The 10,679-nt window shown below is 42.7% G+C and overlaps 1 protein-coding gene across 4 annotated transcripts in view; it reads left to right on the top strand.

Moving 5' to 3' along the window:
* The first annotated feature begins 477 nt into the window (after positions 1 to 477).
* DENND4C (DENN domain containing 4C) overlaps positions 478 to 10,679 on the top strand; it is a 79,083-nt gene continuing 68,881 nt past the window's right edge. For all 4 annotated transcript variants that reach the window (XR_007505185.1, XM_049796532.1, XM_049796531.1 and 1 more), the window contains exon 1: positions 478 to 645. The gene's annotated coding sequence lies outside the window, so the exon portion shown is untranslated. The remainder of the gene's footprint in view (positions 646 to 10,679) is intronic.

The raw sequence follows: 10,679 nt of genomic DNA, 5'->3' as shown, positions 1-10,679 counted from the left end.
GAGCACTGATCGGGTAATGAGAACCACCTACAAAGCGAGCAGCCTTGTCCGCGCTGACGGCTGACACGACCCGCCGAAGCCCCTTTCTGACATTTTCTTTCCTGGTACAAACCAACACCTGAGAGAAGCCCCAGCCGGGGCGCAGCCCCACAGATCCTTAACCCTCACCCCGCTGCCTGCCTAGCGGGGTCCCCCGGGCTGGCCCCCTCTCCCTCACGCACACCCCCTGCCTCCCCGCCGCGGGGCCCAGGCAGGCAGGCAGGCAGGCACGCACGCACGCACGCAGGTGCCCGGGCCGAGGCGGCGGAGGCGGCCGGGCGCCGGGCTCTCCCTGTCGCAGCACGCCGGCTCCCGCCGCCCGCGGGCGCCCCCAGGCCGCAGCAGCGACTCCGGGCGCGCTGCGCGCCCGCTCGCCTGCCCGGCCACCGCCTCCTTTCGGGGCGGGCCCTGGACCCGCCTGTAGGCGTTTGCGGGGGAGAAAGTAACATGGTGGCCGCGTCGTCCCCAGACAGGAGCGGCGGCGGGTCCGGTGGCTCCTGAGGAGGCGGCGGGCGCGGAGAAAAGCTCCAGGCCGGGAGCGCCGCCACCCTTGGGGCGGACGAGGAGAGCCCGGTGGCGGCTGGCGGCGGGGCGAGCCGGCGGCAGGTGAGCGGCCGCGGGAAGGAAGGGAGGCAGGGAGGGCGCCTGACAGGCGGGGAGCGGGCGCTGGACCTGGCGCCTCGTCCGCCTTCCACCGCCCCCTCCTCGGGGCGCGGCAGGAAGCCGGCACTCCGGCGGGGGGGGACCCCTCTCCTCGCCCCGGCCCCTTCCCTCTCCCACCTCTGGAGGAAACTTCCCTCCTCGCCGGAGAGGGAAGGACGCTCGGCGCGTTCCCCTGGCGCCAGCCGAGTCGGTCCCTGGGAAGGGCTCCTTCCTATCCTGCCCTGCCCTGGCAGAGCTTCCGCGCTGGGGCTAGCCCTTACCCGGCACCGCGCGGGGCCGGCAGGGCGGAGGCGGTTTCTGGGCTTTTTTAATTTTAGTTATTATCGTGATTGTTGTTAAATTCCCTGCTCCTGTCCGCCGCGGCCGTTCCTCGGGGAGCGCTGGGCTCTCCGGGCGGCGCTCGGCCTGCCGCGGCCGCGGGCGGAGAGGGGCGGCGCAGGTGGCAGGCGCTGCAGGTGAGTCCCCGGGCAGCTCCCTCCTTGATTTCTCCATTTTTCTCTCCCTTTCTGTGCCCCGGCTCCTCCCCTCGGCTGCGGCGTCAGCGGATTTAACCCTTGCGGGGGACGGAGGCGAGGCGAGGCGAGCTCCTGGGCAGTGCTCGGGCGGCGGCGCTTAGTGCGCTGTGCCTGCCGTGAAGCTCTAGCCCTTCTGGGCTGTCGGGGCTGACTCTGTGTCGCAACGGAGACGGTGGACGAGGGCGTCGTGGCTGTTAGACGGCTGTTTGAATAGCAGGGGTCGTCCCTCCCCTCCCTGCCCCGCAACCCAGTGATGAAAAGGCACCGTTAGCAATAGTCACGCTACGTTTCGGAAACTGATTGGGTCAGTAGGGTGTTATAAAACTTGAAGTTTAGTACGGCACATTTTAAAAAAAAAAAAAAAAAAGAGGAAAAAAACCTAGGGCCATAACGTTTTGCACTATCATCCAGGGATATCTGATGTGTCTTTGCGGCATGACCGGATAATCTGTGTAGCAGCAGGATCTGGTGATATGCTGGGGCCTTCATATGTCAAATAGGGAAAAAATATTTACAGAAGCTGTCACAAGCTTTAAATGTGATGTAAGCTGATTAACTGTGCTGTTAATGCCAAACACGATTGATCTTCTGAAGTGTCCAAGCACAACTTAAGGTACTGTTTGCGCCACAGTCTCAGAAAGGATGCAAAAACTGACCAGAATTCTTTACATCTAAATTAAATGCCTGTTCTATACCAGTCTTTTTAATGCAGTTTTCTCTTTTGCTGTTAAGATCCAGCATGTTGCAGACACAGACTTGTGCTGATTTCAAACTTCATGCCTGTGGCTAAACTTTTAGACCTGCATGAGGGCTTAGCTTGTAAACAAACAGGACGTTTGATCTTCTTTCTTTTTTTCTGTAGGCTGTGTTAGTGTGAATTCTGGTGACTTCTTCTGTAGTATTTTCTTGGCTTATTGTGATGTATTTAACAAAGCTAAATCTTAGCCTGCACGTGGACATGTTAGTAAAAAGAAAATTATTTGCTTTTAGTTGCTTTTGTTGGCTATTTTTTTTGTGTAGACTAAAGACAAAGTTAGTAAAAGTTTTTGCATCACTCTTTTTAAGGTAACACGTTAGAAGTTAAGGCAGTAAACATTCTCTGTGTTCTTGGGGGAAAAATAATGATAGACTGCAAATTACTTCGTACCTGTTTGGAAAATGAAAGGATTTTTATTTGTATTTTTTTTGTGAAAAGCAGTTATAACCAAACTTAAGTGACTAACCAGACTAGCGCATATATTTCAAATGCTTGGCGCAAAGGACACAAGCTAAAAAAAATCAAACCTGTTAGATAGCTTGAGAATGCCTTTATTATAAATGTGACTCTTAAGTCTTTTTTGAGAATTTTTTAAAATAATTGGCTGAAAGGCTGCTTTTTACAATTTCAGTGGATATGAAATGCTAATAATGCATTCTGTCTTGAGTGGTGCAATTAAAGAGTTCAGTAGAAACCAGAAATATAAGTATTGGCTTGCCTACATGACTTCAGACTTCTGTGTTAAAACGAGTACTGGCACACATAGAAACTTATTATTGCTAAATTCTCAAAAACTGGATTAAAAAAGAATTCTTATAAATTAAGGTGGGCATTTTCTTAAATACTTATGGATAACTATGTCCTGATTCTCTCTGGGATATTGTTAATTTTCTTTCTAGTAGCTGGTGTAGTCATGTTTTGGATTTAGGATGAGAAGAATGTTGGTAGCACACTGATGTTTTCAGTTGTTGCTCAGTAGTGTTTATACTAAGTCAAGGATTTTTCAGCTTCTCATGCCCAGCCGGCAAGAAGGCTGGAGGGGCACAAGAAATTGGGAGGGGACACAGCCAGGGCAGCTGACCCAAACTGGCCAACAGGGATTTTCTGTATGATGTGATGTCATGTCCAGTATATAAACTGGAGGGACCTGGCCTCGGGGGCGGATCGCTGCTCAGGAACTGACTAGGCATTGGTCGGTGAGTGGCGAGCAATTGCATTGTGCATCACTTGGTTTGTATATTCCATTTCTATTATTATTATTGTTGTTGTCATTTTATTATTGTTGTTATTATCATTATTATTATTATCATTATGTTCTTTGTTTCTGTCCTATTAAACTATTCTTATCTCAACCCATGAGTTTTACTTTTTTTTCCCCAATTCTTTCCCCCATCCCACTTGGGGGGGGAGGAGAGAGCGATTGGCTGTGTGGTGTTTAGTTGCTGGCTGGGGTTAAACCACGACAAAGTATAATGTTACATTTGGCTGTTCCTTCTTAGGTTAAGGTTGAGCTCTCTATTATAGCTCAAAGTAAACGTAATGAGAACTTCTTGGACCATGTCTTACATGTTTGTTTTCTTATTTGAAGATTGGGGGGGGGATTTCTTTCCGATCAACTTTTGTAGTGTTTTGAATGAAAACCATCTAACTTAAGCAAATTTGGCGTATCCAAATGGTGGTATGGATAACATCCCTCTTATTCAACATGTATGAATTCTCATTTGGAGTAGAAGGGCTACATATTGTTGAAATGTAGTGCTTGAAATGGTATCTTTTTAAGCTTCGTTCTTTCTTAAGTCTGCCTTTGACCAGCAGAGAATTTAATTTGGAATTCATCCTCGATATGCTTTAAGGACAAATAAGTTCCAGTGTTAGCCTTGATGCATGTGTCTGGGTTTGTTTAAAAATACAGTAGAAAAAAAGTTTCAGCAGAATGAGGTAGGTAAGGTGTATTGCTGAAGCTGTAAGAGGAAGATAAGATAGTCTTTCAACTGTTATGTAAGTTCAGATGTCTTATTTGTTAAGCTTTCAGATAAATTTTAATGGCAGCCATAGGCATAGAGCAGTATGTGTAAAGACTAGCATGTTCGGTGGTCTTCTTACTACTTTCATGTAGCAGTGTCTCATTTTCAGACTGACTTTGCTTTCTGACTGAAATAACAACAAAAAGCACCTGTAGCCTCTAAATCTGGCATCTTTTTGTTTAAAGGTAGCTTGCACTGTAGAAATCAATGTGGTAGAACCTTTTTTTTTCCTGTGCTTGCTAGTCGTGCCAAGGTATGGATTACCCACCTTCAGCATGCTGCTTTCTTGATAATATTCAAGATACTGAAGATCTTGGTGTAGGTGACCTCTAAAATAGTTCGTGGCAATCATAGTCATAGTTATTAAATGGCTTCCCATGTGACTTGCCAGATAGTTGTCCATTACTGCTTATTCAAATCTGTAAAATGAGAATCAGTTTGCTGTACTTTGCAGCATGAGACCTGCTGTCCTCCTGTAGGGCTTCAGACTATAAACTGAAGTCTTTGGATTTTTTTATCTACTTTTGAGCTTCAGTCTTGCTACAAAAATCATCCCTCTGCCAAAATTGTTGCCCTCAGTTATGCAGAAATTCTGCCGCTGCTTTCCCACTGGATGAAAAAGTAGTGTTATTGGAAATACTCCACCCCCATGATGATAATGAGAGTGCTTTCTTTTTGCAGATTTGTGGAGACAAAGGCTCACAACTCTGCAAATCATCGTTAGAAGCTAAGTGAGTTAGTTCAAGGCTGTTTCTGGACTACAACATAGGTTCTGGTAGAGTGTGGCAGTTTTGTGTTCAGTTATTCTTGTGACAGCATCTGTCACAAAATGTACCCATACAGACTTATTTATGCTAACGTTTCAGGAATACAGTTACATTGTGCTATGCATTCCTAGCTGGAATAGAGCAGAAAGTTTTATCTTGGTTTATACCTCACTCTAGTCCTTTCTTTCTGCTTACAGGCTCTCCAAGGCTATAAATGTGGTCCTGATGCTTACTGTTTGCTTTGGCAGACAGGAAACTTGAAAACAGTTTTCAGAATAGCAAAGATTATAATGATATTCTCTGTTTATGCATGTGACTCTTTGTTCTAACTTTTTTTTTTTTTTTGAAGAGCAGCAAACTCAAGACTGTTGATGCAGGGAACAGTAAAAATGTACCCATGACTTCTTGCCTAAAAGATTGGCTTGCCTGTCATTAAACATCCCATTTGCTTTGTTTCAGTTAAGTGCAGTGAGCCAGTTTTGTCTTATTCTGCTTTCATCTTCACATTTTGTGACACTTCAGTTCCTTTCCTTTACTCTCAAAAACCTCTCTAAAGAGACTTGATGCTTTTCAAGCATCAACCAAGAGCCTGTGTTTTTCTGTCTAAAAGATGTTAAAAATAGTGTAAATCAGGGATTGACTTGCAAATTAAGTTGTTCAGTTCTGGCAGCAAAAGCTAAGTTTACAATTACAAGTCTCCAAAGTAGTAGAAGCTTTCTTCCTGTTGAAATTAAAGTGTTTTCCAGTGGTGAATGGGTTGCAGCTCTACTACAAAACTTAGCCATTTTTCACCAGACTGGCAAAGAGCCCCATGTTTTTGCTTTCTCTCTGAACCTACACATTTCAGTGATAGATTTTGCCTTTATAATTAATTAATTACAGCCTTTGATCAGTAATGCTTAAAGTGAAGTCTAACCACTGATGCATTCTTCAGTGCTCCTCTTCCCCTTTGCAAGTCTTTCATGTTGAGGCATTGTGTGACTAGTGAAAGCAAGACTTTTTTTTTTTTTTTTTTTCTTCTTTTTTTTTCCTTAGCCCCATTGGGCAACCCAGTGTTGCTATTCCTGGTGTCACATAACAGGGCTCCAGCCTTCTTTGTTATTCTCTGGGGAAGAAACTGTACTCTCACCCAGATAAGAAACCTGACGTGGGTAGATGTCTTGTGAGTAAGATATCCTGCAGCCATGTCTATATAATGTGTAAACTATATCTTTCTGCTTTAAGAAGAGATAACAGTGGGGCCGAAGTTGCAAGAAAGAGAACCACAACTAGAGAGCAGCTACCTAGGAGCAGCACATGAAGAAAAAGAAGTTCAAGCACTTAATTAATATTTCAGGAAAAGCAAGAAATCAAGGCAGCTATAGCTATATAGTTAAGCCCTGAAGCTTCTACAGGATATCCATCTTGGTCTAAGAGAAAGTTGTAGAAAGGAAAAATAAACTGCTGTGTCACAGCAACAGGTTATTCAGTTGGTTACTGTAACCATTGAATAGGTCTATTGCAAAATATGAAAACCAGTGTGGCCAGTTCTCAACAGTTAATCAGCCAGCCACCCTTGGAAGTAACAGAAGCGGCTGGCCTAGACGAGGGAGTCGTTTGTACCTATGCTTTCATTATTTTCTTGACACTTGAGTTTTCCCAGTAACATTTTAAGTAATGATGAGCCGACCCTAATGAGAATGTAAACTGCTGGGTATCTAGATGTAAGTGGCAGAAAGTTGTTGTGTTTGAAGGTAATATGAACTTAAGTACACTGAGGTTTGTTTTTTGTTGAAGGCATAGGCAATATTTTTTGCAGGTTGCCTTAAAACAAATCATAAAAAATAAGCTGTGTGTTTGCCAGAGGAAATACTTTCAAGGAGGTGGATAGCCTGAGAAATGTTTGTTGTATGTAAAATGTGTGTCTTGTACCTGTTAAGTTTCTGAAACCACCAAAGATGTGACTGAAGAGGGATATTGACAGAAACTAAGTTTAGCCTGGGGAGACCCATCTTTCTCAGCTCCCTTCTTCCCCTGTTATCCACCACTTACTTTTTAGGGGGAATTCCCAATGAAAGCCTGACTTTACGTGCTCTGAGTTATCACTTGAAGCTTCTCTTCCACTTCCTATAGAAGGAACCTGGGAAAGCTAACCATGTGAGGTCAAGTTTAGTTTTCTGAATAGATCTCACAAATATCTATGAGTAAAATTTGGATTTGGCAGGAGGAGGAAGAGTACAAGTCATTTTCTTATAGGCTAAGTCATGAACCACTGTGATGTATGGATGTGGTTTGTTAATGAATGGGAGCAGTATGCCTCTTATTGGTCATATCCAGGTTTGTTTTCAGTTCTGACTATTAAAGGGTAAGCAGGACATAAAAGAGAAAACTTCCTAACTGCATAAACATGTTCCTGTTTTCTCAAAGCTGTGATGAAACTAGAAAAAAATCACGTCTACATGTCTTCTGTACAATGTTTACTTGACTCAAAGTGAATTCTTGCAGTTAGAATCATCAGTGAAAGACTTGAGTTTCTTCTGACCTTAAATTCTTGCATAACCTTGGGGATCCATACTTACTTAGCTGCCTTTTTTTTTTTTTTTTTTTTTTTTAGTTATGCCTCAGGTTTATGTAGTAGTTCTCCCTGTATAGGACTGTTTATGTTTTGTTACCTGGATAAAGTATAAGTGTATCACTAAAGTTTTCCAATACTAATAAACTATGCAGGAAAACTTGCAGTTGTACTGGTATAAGAAAATCATGAGTCATAAATAGAATAGACTTTGCAAATGAAAAATTGCTTTTGCTGGTGGTGGTCGTGTATTTACACAGTGGTGTATGCCAGAATACCTGTATGTCTCTGAAGAGCAGCATTCTTTTGTGCACTCCTGGCTGTGCTGGTAAAGTTCTAGGAATAAACCAAACCTACATTATGCATAATAAAAGGAGGAGTATGTTGTTCAAGATTGGGTAGAACGTGTAGAAAGTTTGCTTTTGAAAAAAGGCACAGTATGTGACCCGTGCTTTCTTAAAAAGGCAGTGTCATTTCAAACTCTGATGTATATACTTTGTTGCATTTCTGCTTTGAACCTTTTTGTTTTGTAGGCATCTTCTTGGAAGATAATTACATGTGAAAGCCTTAAGTTCCTTTGGGTTATGATGACTCATTCACCGTGAATGTAATGACTAATGTGACATTTCAGTTTATTTAAAAAAAAACAGAACAAATCTTGCACAAAGACATTTACAGCTTTTTCATCCTCATTCTGTGAGATTCAGATGTACAGTGTATGCACTGTTAATCTCAAACCCTCTCCTTAGTCTCTTTGATCTAACTGATTCTGCTAGGGAAAAAAAAAATCCTATTAAATAAGTCACTCCTCTAATTTTAAACTGTTTTCCTAGCTGTATTAATAGCCAGATGATGCACAAATCTGAGAAGGGAAACTGCTTTGAGCCTCAAGTGCATAATTGTCTCTTGCACCTTTTAAAAAATCTTATCCTTAACTGGTATGCTTGCTGGATTGAACATCTGCATTGAAATACTTTGCATTTGAGTTGCCCAGGTTGCTAAAGTGCAAAACTGTCTTATATCACTCTGTTTGTATCCCTACTCTTTTTGTCTGTATGGAGTATTGATGCTGCCCTAGACCTGTTAAAAATGACAGAGGATAAAGAAAAAAAAAAAAAGTAAAGATTTAAAACTGTATGGTAGAGGGCTGTGTAATGCCCTTTCTTTTGACCAGGGGCTGAAATGCTGGTAGCCCACCTCTCAGATAAATCCTCTGACTATGTAACTGTGGTCCCACCTGCCTCTTCCCAGAGCCAGTAATATGTTAAAAGATCACAGTGGAGCAGTTTCAGTAGAGGAGAATGAGGATGTGCCACTACTGTATACTTGGGAGCAGATTGTGAGGGCTGTCATACTTTTTTTTTTTTTTTTGCAAAGGAAGAAATTGTGAATTCCACTCCACCCTCTGCAGAGAAATTAACGTAGGGGTCTCAAATGTTTTGTGCTTGCCACAGAGACTGAGCATTGGGTAGAGTGATGGGACTGTGCTGTTGTGTAAGACGTATGAGAACAGATCTTGGGAAAGGATGTCTGAATTTCCAACAGTTTGGAAAAAGCTGAGATCAGCCCTCTAAGGAAAATTGAATTAATCTGTTCCTAGACAGTTAAATTAGAAATAGAAATGCTAACAGTTGTGAATTATATCCACAAAAGTCATAGCCTGCTTTAGGAAACCAGATTTTTCATTTCTACTGATATTACTAAATTAATAAAAACATTATGTATCAAAATATTTGTATCAAAAATTACGTAAAAACAGGAATGAAGAGCATTTTAAATAGAAGGACAAGTGTGTGTGTTAAATTATGACAGAAACGGATGTTGCAAATAATAAAGGGTAAAAACAATAACATGAAGGGCAGAACAATATGAAACAGAAAATCAACATTGCTTTTTGCATTGCTTTCTCTTTGCACAAGAGAAAATATGACTGAATACTTAAAGTTGCTTTCAGAATCTGTCCTGGTTTCAGCTGGGATAGAGTTAATTTTCTTTCTAGTTGCTGGTACAGTGTTATGTTTTAGGTTCAGTATGAGAAAAATGTTGATAACACACTGATGTTTTCAGTTGTTGCTAAGTAGTGTTTAGACTAAGTCCAGGATTTTTCAGCTTCTCATGCCCAGCTGGCAAGAAGGCTGGAGGGGCACAAGAAGTTGGGAGGGGACACAGCCAGGGCAGCTGACCCAAACTGGCCAACGGTGTATTCCATACCATGTGATGTCATGTCCAGTATAGAAACGTGGGAGTTGGCCTGGGGGGGCGGATTGCTGCTTGGGAGCTAACTGGACATCGTTTGGCGAGTGGTGAGCAATTGCATTGTGCATGATTTGTTTTCTGTATTCCAATTCTTTTATTACTATTATTGTCATTTTATTATCGTTGTTATTATTTTCTTCCTTTCTGTCCTATTAACTGAACCCATGCATTTTACCTTCCCCCCCCCCCCCCCCCCCCCCCAATTCCCTCCTCTATCCCACTGGGGTGGGGGGGTGGGAGGGGGGAGCAAGCAGCTACATGGTGCTTAGCTGCTGGCTGGGGTTAAACCGTGACAGAATCCTACCATAGCTAAGTTTTAGGCTCTCTGAAGGGTTATTTCTCCAGATTTTTAGGCAAGTGTGTTGGAGGCTGCTAGTAATATTGGCTGAAATTTTACAAAAGATAACCTTTTCTTCCCTTCTCTCTTTTTTTTATTTTAAGTAAGCAGGTATGCTCTTGGCAATGATCTGGCTTAAGCACTTCTTTTACTGTTTAAAATCTGTATAGTTCATCCCAGAAAATCAAGTTTCCCGTAAGAGTTTTGTCTGAGAACTCCACCAGTGTGTTGAGTAATACAGTATAGATATTTTGAGTGTTAGATGATAATATTATGAGAAGGATCAAAGTATGCGTAATGTCAGACTTCACATTTACTTGCCATGTGGTGAGTGATAAGGCTTCATGACAGAGAATCTCAGGCTTGCTATCCTTTGACAGCTTTTTATAGTGTTGGAGGAAAGTATTTATTGATACATTTGTCTGTGTAAGTAGTACCTTTCTAATATGTTAACTTTTGTGATTATTTTCTTCAGAAGTTCATATAATAACACATGATTTTAATATTGTAATGATCTCATATTTGACGTACATTCAGAAGACTGAAATACAGGCTTAGATGGATGCAGATATTCAGTTCTCCTGAATATGCATATTCAGGAATAAAAGTGAACACAGCAGGAAGCAAATGTTGATAACCAAGGGCTTTTAAGGGGTGCAAACCTAAGTTTCTTTACACTTACTGCAGAATTCAGAGGTGTCATGGCTTAACCCAAGCCTGCAGCTGAGCCCCATGCAGCTGCTTGCTCCCTTCCCCCCAGTGGGATGGGG

This window comes from Accipiter gentilis, chromosome Z, assembly GCF_929443795.1.
Source record: "Accipiter gentilis chromosome Z, bAccGen1.1, whole genome shotgun sequence".
NCBI lineage: Eukaryota > Metazoa > Chordata > Aves > Accipitriformes > Accipitridae > Astur > Astur gentilis.
The sequence above is the reverse complement of the archived record's forward strand: the minus strand, read 5'-3'. Positions and strand labels throughout refer to the sequence as shown.